Source organism: Catharus ustulatus, chromosome 1, assembly GCF_009819885.2.
Source record: "Catharus ustulatus isolate bCatUst1 chromosome 1, bCatUst1.pri.v2, whole genome shotgun sequence".
NCBI lineage: Eukaryota > Metazoa > Chordata > Aves > Passeriformes > Turdidae > Catharus > Catharus ustulatus.
This window is the reverse complement of record NC_046221.1, coordinates 58,796,347-58,807,319: the sequence shown is the minus strand read 5'-3', so window position 1 is coordinate 58,807,319 and position 10,973 is coordinate 58,796,347.

Below are 10,973 nucleotides of genomic sequence, written 5' to 3'. Positions count from 1 at the left end.
TAGTGCTTTAGAAAACAATCAAAGCAAAAGGAAAGTAGGAGAAGATCTTACAAAAAATGCAAGTAAATATGCACATACATATATATACACACACATGTACATATGTAGCTATATGTATGCATGTATGTATATTTCACTATAACCTTAATGTGCATTTGTTATTGGTCATGGGTGTGGAACAGAGCATCTGATGCTGCCTGCGTAGGCCAGAATGAGTCTAGTGGAAAGGAGAGAACCAAGAACACTAGAGATCACCAGTATGTCATATCACAGGACCTTCCCATACAAACCCCTGTCTCTAAAGAGTTAAAGGTAAGCATTATTATCATTACCAGGAATACCTATTGCCTTAAACATGACATAGCTGTCACCTCTGTATGTTCCATATCTAGTGCAGATGGCTATGAAAATCTTACAAAAACTAAATTTGCATTAAGGTAAGATTTTACTATCAACCCTGGCACTACTTTCAGATGAAATAAGAGATGCTGAAAAGGTGAAAGTGAAGTGCTATTTTATTTTAACAGATCTTAGGAATCTGAAAACTGTTTATGATTCAGCCTCAAGTCACTTCTCTGTGCAGTAGCATGTGGTCACATCCAATATAATACTTCAGGTAAGAAAACTCAGGGCTCACACTCTCATAATGTGCTTAAGCCCACCTTCAGCCTCTGCTCTTATTGTATGTGAAAGTTTGTTCCAGATTTATGCATGTTCACACCCAAAGCAAATTTATATGTGGAAAATTAGGGAATTGTATCTTGTAAGAAACAATTTATTAATTTAGTCCCTTTATAAATGTTGCCATAGGTATAAAATGGAGTACAGTTGATTAAATAATTTACTTTGCAGCCACAACAGTTTGATCAATAGGTCAATGGGCTGTGCTAGATTTTTATTCAAGCAGATTGTCTCCTGTACAGTCAACACGCGTCTTTGGCAGTTTCCCTTTAAGTTGTGGAGGTTAAAAGTGCAGCAGATCAAAACCTGCACTCAATGCAGCTCACTTTTCAGACTTACTATTATAAACATTTACATTTCCCCCTATATGTAACCGTATATGCATATAGGGACATAAGTTGCATTTATGACAGACACAAACATAAAGAGATGTCATATTTTTGAAAAAGAAGGCTCAATGAAAATCATTGTCACATCCTGAAAAACAGCATATTTGTCCCAGGTCCAAGAGGGAAATAATTTTTGTTTATTGTACCAAGGAGTAAAACCTTTAAGGGTGTGACAGTAAGGCTCAGAGGAGTCTGGGTTTGTGTCTACCCTGACAGATGACTCTTATGCAAATGTCTTTTCTGCTGGCCCTGCAAAGCTTAGGGGCACTACAAAGGAAACATAGAAGTCTGGAAAACAATAGCCCCATTTAGAGTGGAAAAGGAAATTTCTCTGTCAAGAATCAGGGTCATTCCCAGACTCCCTGCAAAGCCAGGGAGAAAAAACTATTACACTAAGCTGGCTTGAAAATGATTATGGGTTAACCTGTGCCTTAAATTTAGATTTTTTAAAAATAACATTTTTTGATTTATCTAGTTTACAACAAAGTCTTCCTTCTTATTTCAGGAGAAGCAACCCAGGAGAAAACATGGAAAGAAAAAGATATGGCTTTACATAAGATAAGAAAGATTTTCAAGTTTGATGCTTTTAAAGACTCCAGTGCACAATTTTCATTAATCTTTATGTCAGAGGGCTTTGGGAGCGTTAATTTTAGGGAAAGACAGATGTAAAATCCAGCAAATGGCAGATGGTAGTGAAAAACTATATTCCAGGGAGACTTAGAACAATGCGGCAGCAGATGACATCTGACCCATGTAATTTCTGCTTCTCCTTATATCCATCACTCTTACGCAGCATGGAGCAAGGTGAGAGCTGGGATGAGTTTAAAGCTGGCCTTTGCCTCCTAGAGAAGTCTCTCTCCCTCCCTTTCCAGGAGCATTAGATCTGTAGAATTTTCATAGAGTTGCTGTTTCTCTAAGTTCTTGCTCTGGTTAATTATGTGCTGAACCAGTGTCTTCCTGTGTATGGCTACAAAGGGGTTTGCCTGCTAAAACACTGTGGACTTGTCAGGATAACAAAATTTCCAACTCTGCAGCCAAGGATCTTTTTAAATCGTTAAGCATCACAGTCCTCCTGCACTTGGAGTTTAAGATACTAGATGGCTTCTAAAACACTCTCCTTTTTAACACGCTCCACATGGTCTGCTTTATTTTATTAGACTGAGAACCTGGAAAGAACAGAACTTCTCTGACTGGAAATTGCACATATGAGTCTGAGAAGCATGAGTGCCTACAACATATGCCTATCTCTCAGATTAGAGACAGAGACTCACTGGTAAATTTGGGCTGTCTGTCAGGCTTTTTGTGCCTTGAAGCAGGGTAGCAAGAGTTGTACATATCTGACACAGTCTGTGAACTTCCCTGGCAAAGAATATTTCTGCATTTGTTATCCAATAAACAATTTATTGAAAGAGGAATAAACTAGACATGATTGAAACCACACCAAAGTTTATCAACACAGGACATGAAACAAAGAAGCAAGGAGCAGAATGATCCACATAAGAGGGTTTTCAGAGAAACTCAGGGAAGGTGAATACTTCCTTCTCTCAACTTCCTTGAGTTTCCAGTTTACTGCAAGCAAGAATCCTTACTCACTCTCTGTTCTTCACATTACAGTGGCAGCACAAACATTTGAGAAAAAGACTTACAGTCTGAAAAGTTCAGTAGATGAAAAACTACAAGAGTTTAATTGTAGCTGGCTGGAGAATATGGAGGAAGAGATTTCAAGGGAGTAGTCTTCTACATGTCATGGCCTTGTTCTAGGTATCATCAATGAGTACTCTAAGTCCTCACCTGGTCAACTGGCTGGCCAATTGGAGCCTTGATAGGCATCAAGTAGTCCTGATTTCAGAGGAGAGTAGCTCCTCAGAAAGATGTGCGAAGAGCTGAGAGGAAAGCAAGGGAATATTGCAACCTGTGCTGCCCTCTGCGAAATCTTAGCTAGTCCAGAGGATAGCACTGATGATGCAGCAGTGGTGGCAGTCATGCAGGGCTTTTGCCATTGTCTTCATCCTACATCCCTAGACTTTCAGACTGATGCTCCAGCCCATATAGCAAAATTGAGGGAAGGAGGAAGGAAATGTGCTAGTGGTCCTTTCTTGGTTCCTATTGCTAAAGAGATTACTGCCTGCTATTCAGAGCAGGATGGTGTCCTCTGTCTGAGACCATTGCTTCCATTACAGGAGATGGTACAAAGTGTTTCTAAGGGAGAGAAGAGCCCCTCCATTGGGTGGAATTTGAAAGTATGTCTAAAATGCCCCTAATTTCACTGCCTGCATTGCAAGCTTGCAATTGTAAAAGCAAAAACTGTGTTAGTCTTTAGCATTTTATCATTTTTTTCTATGATTTCAATAGAACTGAGCCCACTGGAGGTCTGACAGCAAGCTGTTGAGCCCCGCATGGGTACATTACATTTCATTCATTCAAGACATACAAGCTCTGCGTCATGTGGGATTTGTGTAAATACATGCACAGACTCCCCATCTGCAGAAGCTTGCTTCTAGGAAGTTGTTTAAGCTCATTAAAATGGCAGTAAGAAATTTGTGCTCCTATAGTTTCCATTTCAATTATTACAGAGTGCACAACATACTAAATCTACTGCAGTTTAGGACAAAACTTCTACTGGTTTAATATGGCCAAGATGTCACAAAGTTAATTCCCTAAGACAACATAAAACCTGGAAACTGTCTCAGAACAATGACTTCAATGGAGTCTGGACCTCAGGAAATTAAATTCTCAGCTGGCTCAGAAAGGCAAATTTTGTGCATTACCAGAAAGATGTTCCTAATGACACAGTTGTTAGAATAAGAAATATTGCCATGATACACAGAAAATGTGTTTGATTAAACAGCTAATGTGATCCTTTTTCTGTTGTGCACATAGAGTTTGGATATCACCAGGATGAACTGGTCAACTTTTCTTTCTCTAAAGGCAGTCACGTATATTTTTAACTCCAGCAGTACTATTCTGACTCATAAGACAGAGGAAATGTCTTCTCTGAAGTCGTATCATAGTGAAAAGTGACCATTTGGGTTATCTGGACAAAGCAATGCCAGGGTAATGTCATAGAGAGGAATGTCTATGAAGCTGGTATGCAGCTGTTGGTATCTATTTCAGTTACTTTATTAAAGACTGCTTCAATTCAAGCAGCGCCCAACCGTAAAATACCTCTTTGCCTGTTGTTTAATTAAATGCTTGTTCTTTGGTTAGGTTATTTGAATATCTAATCAATGATGGAACAGCAGAACAATATCTGCTGATATTAGGAAATTTTGAAGAGGCAGATGAGAGCTGCCTGTCTTTTTTAATGGTCCAGTGAGACCACAAAGGATTTATTTTTCTTTGCCAAGGCCAGGAAATTATTTATATACAACATGAAAGAAAAGGCAGACAGATCTTTCAACAAGATGGTTTTGAAAGCAAGTTTGTTACCAAAAATTTGGTAAAATAAAAAACTCCTTAACACCAATGTAGCATTAAGAAGCAGGCTTACTTTATTCAGCCAGATGCACAGAGGGGTAGCTCCTCCCAAAAGACCACCCATGCTGAGTACAGGGAAGCTTCTGTTTATGTACTGTATTTTGCATATATATTAACTGATTGTTCCAGACTAAACATACATATGATAATAATTTCCCTGAAACAATTAACCATAATTCCCCTCCCCTTTATGCAGGCGTTCTTCTGTTTGGAGGTCTCCCTGGTCGTCCCCAGAGGCTGTAGGCCCCAGTGTTCCAGGTCGCCTGGCTGAGTTGGCAGGACACTGAGGCTGGTGAACTTCCAGTTGTTCTTCTTTTACAAAGGGCATTGTAAAGTTACTGTAGGCTGGTAGTTTTGGAGAACAAGAATTGTGTTAGCTCACCAGGTATAGGCCATCCAGTAACAAGTCTTTTTGCTACATAAAGTCTTATTCATCAAAAGTATGATGCCTGTTAATGCCAAATACCATGAATTTCCAGCCACAAGCAAACCTCAGTGAGGATCTTGCAGAAGAGTAATAGCAGGGTGCCCACTTTCTACTGTCACAAATGCTCTTATGTACGTGGAAGGAGGACCAAAGACATTGTGAAAGCAGCAGTGTGGGTCCCTGCTGAAGGTGCTCCAGTGAAAGTAAATGCAATCTTTCAATTAAACATTTGGATGCACTTAAAAACCGCAAATAAATGCTGCAGGTGCATTTCTGTATGGCCAGGGGGCAGGAGAAAAGCTTATTCTCTCCTCTGCTCCCTCTGCTGCCCTCCTCTGGAATAGTATTTTTATGACTTCCCCATTAGAACAGCAGAAGAGATGATTGCGTTAGAAAGATGCAGGGGAGGAGGGTGAACATATGCCAGCCTGTATTCCATTTAATATCCAATTACGTATTTAAAGTGAAACAGCTCCATCCATTTAGACAGCTTGCATTCATCCAGACCCCATGACACTCCACAGACTTGGTTTGGGATTTGCTAGAGATGGTATGCATAGAATGAAGATGGAACTCCATTTCCTGGGGTCCCTAGAAGCAAAAAAAGAGAAGAATTTCTCTCTCCATTTCACTCAAGTTTGTTTCTTTTTATTATTATTATTTCTAACGATCTACAACCTATTTAAGAGCCAGGCTTTGTGAACACAAATGCTAAGCAAGCAGGGCTGACCACCATTTTCTGAGCAGCCAAGACTTGTTCCCCTTTCTCAACAAGTGCAGGCATTGCTCCTCTTGGCCCAGGGAATCTCTGTCCTTAATCAGCATGGGGAGATCTGGGAAATCAACCCTGTAAGGTAAGTTGTCTGCTGTGAATTTGACTCCGTGCATGTGACTCAAGTCATGTATTGCCTCTTGTGGGATAACATATGAGTAGTTGCTATGACCTGCACACAGGAATGCGCAAAACAGACTAGAAAGTAGCTTCTTGCTCTAACTTAGCTGGGTTGCCAGCAATAGTAGAAAAAGCCATCAAAATTATTTTAGTTGTAAAGCTGAACTTGTCTGTACTTCTGCAGGGAGCATATGTATTGATTAAATAAATGTTAATGAGGACTCTTAAGACCAGAAATAAATACTCAGACATTTGTAAAAATGCAAATCCATTTCTCTCTAAATATTTTTTGTTCATTACACACAAGATTTACAGGAGTCTTACATAGTAAAAAGCACTGGAAAGATCCTAGCCATTCCTTATTTTATGTAAAAGGACTTAATTTTAGCCAGAAGGGGAATGGAAGATTATTTTTGCTAATTAGTTGTGAAAATCATTCACTTAGACAATCACTGACTCTTTTGGGCTTAACGGACAGTGTGAAAGCAATGCTACATCATTCTTGTTGGATCTCTACAGAATTTATAAGGGTCCAGATATGAAGATTCAGCTGGCTGCATCTATGTCATGGCTGGCCTGGTTATAGGCACTTCTTTATACCCTAGCAGAGTATAAATAACAATGTCATGATTGAGAACATCAGGACTTCTTCCATCTCATAAAATTAGGAAGAGGGAATAGTTTTGTTAGTTATTGAATTCCAGCTGCTTAATTGGTGTTTACAGTATCTCTCCTTGAAAATAGCCATGTGTATTTCATTCCCTACTTGCTTGTTTAATTTAATTAAATCAATTGTTGCACACCTGTTTCCACTTACTTAAAACAAGCACTATCTGCAGCATATCAAATATGAAGTAACATTGAAAGCAGTTAATATTTATCCTTGAAATGTTTCTTTTGGAAATGGAATTTGGAATAATTTTGGTATTATTAAGACCCCACATAAAATTAATCAAATATCGAGTTTATACCTTAAAACACCAGTAGATACATAACCTTCTTTTGAACAGTACAGGCAGATTTGAACAGGCGGATGCACAAGACATCTAGAACATTTCATAGGAGATTGCAGAAAAACCTTTTCCTTCCCTGAAAACTGATACTCTGTTAATGAATGCTGGGAAGAAACCGTTTCAGAAGACTGCAAACAGGTATTTCTTAAGCTATAACAAGGAGAGAGGTTCGTCTTTGATGACCTTTGATGGAGCTTGTGCCCAAGAACATATAAACCTGTATTCCACTTATATTCTTAATAAGATATAGAGTGACACGACTAAGTTCCTAAGTTCCTAGACTTTCTGCAGTGTTTGGTCATAGGTTGGACTTGATCAGAGGTCTTTTCCAACCTTCTTGATTCTATCAGATGTGAAGGCTGGGGACAGCCTTGGCTTTAGTGACCATGAGACTGTGCAGTTCAGAGCAGGCAAGGAAGAAACAGGGCAGCAAGCAAGATTATGAACACGGACTTCAAGACAGCTAACTTTAAACTCTTCAGGGATCTCCTGGGAAGAATCCCATGGAAACAGGCTCTGCAGGGAACAGGGATCTAAGAGAGTTGGTTGATATTCAAGGATCATATCCTCCAGGTTCAAGAATGAGGCATCCTGATGTACCAGCAAAGGGACCAAGTGGTCTGCGTGGATGAATAAAGCACTACTGTCATTAATCAAGCATAAAGAGGAAATGCACAGGAGGTGGGAGCAGGGACCCCCCCATGGAATGAATATAAAGAGGTTGTCAGAGTAACAAGAAATGTGACAAGAAAGGCCAAGGCCCATCTGCAACTAAATATGGCCAAGGATGTAATGGACAACAAAAAGTGCTTCCTCAAATACAAATCAATAACAAAAGGAAAACCAGGGAAAATATGGGTCCATTGACAGATGAAGAGGGGATCCTGCAGAGAAGGCAGAGTAACTGGAGGTTTTTGTTGCATTAATCTTCACTGACATGGCCAACCATCGGGAATCTTTGACCCAGGAGACCAGAGTCAAGGAACACTGGCAAGAAAACTTTCTCTCTCTTGAGGATAATTTGGTTAGAGAACACCCAGGCAGATTTAAAGTTTCAAAGTCCATGGGCCCTGATGGGATACACCCATGAGTGGTGAGAGAGCTGGTGGACACCTCAGTAGGGCCTTTAATGGTCTTCTTTGAAATGTTGTGGAGATCAGGAAAGATGCCTGAGCACTGCAAGAGAGTAAATGTCTTCAAAAGGGGCAAGGAGGAGCCAGGGAAATACCAGCCAGTCAGCCTCGCTCAATCCCTGGAAAGGTGATGTAGGGCCTCATTCTGGAGGCCATCCCTATCCACATGGATGACAAGAAGGGGGTCAAGAGTAGTCAGCATAGATTCACTAAAGGCAAATCATTCTTGACCAACTTATGGCCCTCCATGATGGGACAACTGCCTGCATGCATGAGGGGAGAGCAGTGTGTACAGTCTACCTCAACTTCAGCAAGGCTTTGGACACTGCCCCTCACAATGTCCTCACAGGCAAACTCAGGAAGTGTGGACTGGATAAATGGACAGTAGAGTAGATGGGAAACTGGCTGAATGGCACATGACAGAGGGATGTAATCAGTAGAAGAGGGTCTAGCTGGAGGCTTGTGGCTAGTGGTGTCTGCCAAGGGTCAATATTGGTCCAGTATTGTTTAACTTGTTCATTGGTGACTTGGGGCAAGGGGCAGATGCCTCCTCAGCAAGTTCATTGGTGACACAAAGCTGGGAGGAGTGGCCAACACCGAAGAGTGTTGTGCTGACATTCAGAAGGATCTTAACAGGTTGGAGAGAAGGGCAGAGAAGAACTGTCTGAGGTTCAATAAAGACAAAAGCAGAGTCCTGCACCAGTACAGGCTGGGGACCAAACTGCTGGAAAGCAGCTCTGCAGAGAAGGACCTGTGGGTCCTGGTGGACAGCAAGCTGTCCATGAGCCAGCAGTGAGCCCTTGTGGCCAAAGCAGCCAATGGTCTCCTCAGGTGCATGAGGAAGAACATTGCCAGCAGGTGGAGGGAGGTGATCCTGACCCTCTGCTCAGCCCAGCTGGGCCACATCCAGCTGTGGTCCTTAACCCCTTTGCTCATCTGTGATCCTGACATGCTCATAAATGTCCTTTGAAAGATGAACAAGTGAATTTGTTTACTTAGATTTCTGAGCAAAGTCTACATCAGCTTATGGATTTTGTTGAAGGAACTCTATGGACTGATATTTTTAGACTACCTTTAATCTGATTAATCTACACATAGAAGATCTTTTGTCAAATTTCAGGCCTCTTATGTCTGTTGCACCTGCTCAACTGTTGCTCTCTTTCTGCTTTTCTTCCCATGTCTGCCCCTTGTTTTCAGATTCCTCTGTCCCATCCACAGCTACAACATTTCCTCTCTGCTGCTCACAAATCGTTTCTTCCCCTCCCATCTGGATGGTAGTCAGCTCAGCAGCTGAATGCTTTGGCAGCAATTGCTAAGCAGTGCCAGGATGGGCTCACCAGACAACAGCTAGATACCACCTCATGACATCAAAAGGCTATCAGCTCCCAGAATGAGATTCCTTTGGCATTAGCTGCTCCAAGTTTTCCCGGACATCTCAGTCCACCTAACCTCCACTCTCTGCTACACACATACACACACACACTCTTCTGTGGATTAGCTCGGGAGGAAACCCAGTTCTGAGAAGGGCGGTTGTCACATTTGACTGGCCTGGTTTGGGATGACTCAGTTGCCCTTGCTTCCACTTCTCTGTTTCTTAAATGGGACAAGGATGTGAGGAATCCAGGCTGCTACGCTTCCAACACGCTTTGTTCTGGTTAGAGAAGCCCTAGATCTGGAACAACTCTCCTGAGGTAATGAGATCATTATTGCTATTCCTTGTAGATGAAAAATTAAGGACAGTGAAGCCCTTATGCAGGACATTCCTAAGGTGTCACTAATATAATTGATTCTAGCTTTCAAGTAATTAGGTTTTTCTTCCCACCTCCCACAAGTGATTATAACTATTTACCACTCTCCATAATTTCTTTCTCTGCCAATATCTTAGGAAAAGCTCTGTAAAGCCTAGGCAACCTTTAAAAACCTAATTTACCAGAAAGACAATACTTGACCACAGACTTTCATACGCACCCCCCTTGTTTCACCATTGTTTACAATAGTTTGTCTGTTGTAAAATAAATTATATTTGTTGGGGAAGGTGCACATTACTGTACCTTCACAGACTAGGAACTTACCTAGAGTAATTTCCCAAAAATGTGTACAGGGTAACGAAAATGGTAGTGTACCATTAATATTGGGATGAGCACCACAGTTTTCTTCACCACCTGGTATTATTGTTCTGTTCCTTTTCATGACTTCTAGCAGCCTGTCACCCTTGACAGATTCTTCCATTATCTAAAATCCCTCTGATCAATACTGACTGCAGTTATTCCTGGAAGCAGCTGGGTTATCACAGAGTACAGAGGAACTGGAATGTTTAGCTGTCTGTTTTTGCAGAAGCCTTTTGCAGGTGACAAGGCCAGAGATTTACAATGACATGCAAGCGAAATCTGTGGCAAATCTTCAGGTGAGGCACCAGCTAGCCCTCACACTCCCTTAGGATGGGGGGATGAAACAGACAACTTGGCTTCCAACTTTTGATCTTGCCTTCTCACTATTTCTGTGACTGTCCTTACAGACTTTTGTATTTTAAGGGGTGGGGGTAGAAGGAAATCAGGAAAAGGCTGCCTCTGGTTTTTTACATGCCATGGTAATAAATGTTTCCCCTTCAATGTTAGATAGCCTCAATGGTCTACACCTGAGTCCCTCTTACTAGCTGTGATCTGGGCTAGTTGAGACAGTGCTTTGCACATGGAGAGACAATGAAAAACAATGAAATGAAGATGGATGAATTCAAATGCACCTCTCTAGAGAGGTGATATCAGTGTTGTTTAACAGTGCTTTAATTCCTGGCAGTCTCAGATGTTGTGATTCTGAATTTTCCCAATTAATAGCAAAATTGCCTTTGTTCATGCTTCAGCCTCTTACCCATACCCATTTCTACAGGGAGGACTAAAACCTTGTTTCTGGAGCAGAGTTAAAACAGTCAACAGCATTATAAAGTGACAGTGCAGCTGTTTCTTA